The sequence below is a fragment of the Lissotriton vulgaris genome, chromosome 7 (genome assembly GCF_964263255.1).
Source record: "Lissotriton vulgaris chromosome 7, aLisVul1.2, whole genome shotgun sequence".
NCBI lineage: Eukaryota > Metazoa > Chordata > Amphibia > Caudata > Salamandridae > Lissotriton > Lissotriton vulgaris.
Genome location: NC_141695.1, coordinates 149,685,511 through 149,688,520, shown reverse-complemented (window position 1 = coordinate 149,688,520; position 3,010 = coordinate 149,685,511).

Below are 3,010 nucleotides of genomic sequence, written 5' to 3'. Positions count from 1 at the left end.
TTATACTCATGTACCGGGATATTCCCTACTTAACCTCAATACTTTTTCTTCTATGTGGTCCAGAAAAGTGGGGGGGGATATTTAGGTCAGAGAACGCTATACAAATGACTTCTCTGGGTTCTTACCACTGTCCGTTGGTTGACCTGATTGTCTCTTAGTATTTTCGTTGCTTCAAATGTAGCGATACTCTTGGCCTTGTGCTGTGGGTAGGTGACTGAAGGGTGTGCCGACGCGTTTTGACCTTCGTGTTTGGCCCTAAGTGTTTTAAAGAATGTCTTCCTCAGGGCTGGTGTGGTTTTCTTGTTGTAGGACACTACAAGGGGAATACAACAAGAAAATTGAGTTGTGTGTTTATTCTTTTGATGTTTGACTTCGACAACAGCCATAGATTTTGCTCTTTACCTTCTGCCGATTTTAGTCTATAGACTGCGAGGCTGTTCCAAGACATAATATTCAAAGACTCATGGGTTTGTATACTCAGTATGCCTTCCTCCAGATCATCAGGGGGGCTATTAGGGCTATCAACCATAGTGTTATCCACAAGATCACATCTGGCCTCCCTTGCAGGTTGTACACAGGCACCCCCATCCAACTTATTAGTGTTAAGATTACACTCCAAATGGTTTAAAAAAAAACTGCCAACTTCCTCATTGAGTCAGTCAGTCTTGCTACAGCTTCTGAGCAACTCATACCTGTTATAAGTGGGGAAACGTGGAATTTCTTTATACATGCTAGGAAGGTTTACATTTCTGTAACTTGGCCTGCAGTTAGTGATCGTCCATTTTACAATTTATCACTGTTGCATTATTTAATATTACCGCCAGCAAATTCCTCAACAACTCCCTGCTACGGAAGTTCACCACTACACAATCTCCTGAACAATATTTCTTATAGCTACCCACCCAGTTCACTCTCTTCAGCATTATTTGATTGTGTTGTGGTACATTAGTATCAATATAAGTTGTTAAAGCAATCCAATGTATCACTTGCTTTTTTAATGTTTCATATGTTTCACTACTCTTGTCTTCCAGGCATGTACATTTTTAAGAATTATAACATATGGTGTCACTTCAGGGTGGGGGATGCAGGGTCTGTTCACAAATATTGCTACGTTGCGAAGTTCTACTCAAATGATCTTACTTATTAAATCCTGCTGGTACTGTAAGGGAAGGTTTTAGTTCCTTGTCCGGTCGTTGGTGTTGGATCACGGGTTTGTGCTATCCCTCAATATTATCACATCCCAAACCCTCTTGTGGCATTGTTGTCAAATTGTCGCTCACAATTGGCTTTCTTGTCTTTTTTTAAAGGTGTTAGTCCCGACACCAATTCCTTTAGGGAGCTCACGTCTTTTTAACCGGCTGTATCTCTGCGTTACATGTCGCTCAATACTGTCCATTTTTGAATGAAGTTTGTTTAATAGAGTTTTGAGCTTTTGAGTCCCTTGTACACTAGCTATTGGATTACTTTCCCCCTTTGAAGCCCTAGCAGGTTGACATCCTTTTTTTAGCTTTTGCTTTACTTTAGACCTCACGGTCTTCTTTTCCTTGAAACATGAGATTGTGACCTCCCTCTGATAGTGATTCCTTCAAAGCGGCATCTAATGCTATTTTAGTGGCTATCAGTTTTTCCTCCACCAGGACACTCTCGCTATCAATCATGCCCACAGCTGATTTTAAATGTTTTGTAATAGGCGTGTTATGTGTATGTGGATTCCCCACAGCTGTCGGTAGCTTCCTTTTGCCCCTTTTTTCTCACAGACGGATGAATAAGTAAGTGTCACTGTGGGTGCAAAATGAGACGAAGGGACACCTTACCACTCTGGATGATGAAATCCTTCAAGGAAAGGATCAAAGGGAATGGCCCAGCCCAGGCTTGTTGACCGATGACAGGTGCAGATGGGCCCACCCTTGGCCCCAGCTTTGCCTGGGCACAGACGGCAAGAATGGCAAACTGTGGCAGGTTTCAGGCATCAGCAAGTAAGTATGGCCAGTCAAAATATATTTGTTGCCTCTGGTTCAGAAGAAAATGCAAACTTCTGGTACAGGTTGTGCGCACGTCGGATTATTGTATGGTACAGGCGTGTTCTCACTGGAAAATTAACAGAAATGACTGAAAAAACGAATTGTAAACACTGATGAAATGTTTGACTTCAACTTGATGCCAGATCCTAGAAATCCTGACCCCCATGGGACTGATGGAGGGGTCTGTGGAGGACTCCTCATGGGCAAGAAATTAGTCCAAAATGTTGTTTTCTGTGTTCTAGGATTCGCAGAATCACAATGGTTCTCGGCACTGCCCACCGTATGAATCTATGGCAGATCCACGGATTCAAATCCTAATTTATACAAAAACTACACCCACTCACAGACCCACTTACACACTTTCTCACATCCACTTACGTACCCACACACTCACTCACACATCCATACAGGCATTCCCACACCCACTCAGAGAGACAGAATACCACTAACACACCCATACAGCCACTCACACTCACTCTGAGACCCAGATAATTTCTCACTCACTCATCCACTCACAGACCCACATGGGCATATATAGATAGAATAATCTCAAGGAACTATAAGACATGCCCTAATGTAACTAGAACCTAGGCCCTCGCCATGTACTGCTAATATACTCACATATTACTCATGAAGTCTTTTATGACATCATCGATAGTATCGCTGCAACTTTTGCAGTGAAAATATTGGTGTGGAAGCAGTGCATGGCTGGGTCATGAGTTCTAGTTGAATTAAGCAAGCGTTATAGTTACTTTTGTTAACTATAATTACTGAATTTCTATGGTTTTGTGTGTGTAAAATCTGAAAGCTAACGGGGTTCACCATGGGGGAGAGTGTTCAGATATTACTATTGACACCTGAAAAGAAACTCCTAGCCCCTTGGCAAGGTCCTTATCAGGTACTAGCATAAGAGACCCCAGTGACCTACAGGATATCCCACACAGAAGGTTGGTGGGACAAACATATCACGTAAATCTTTTGAATGCATG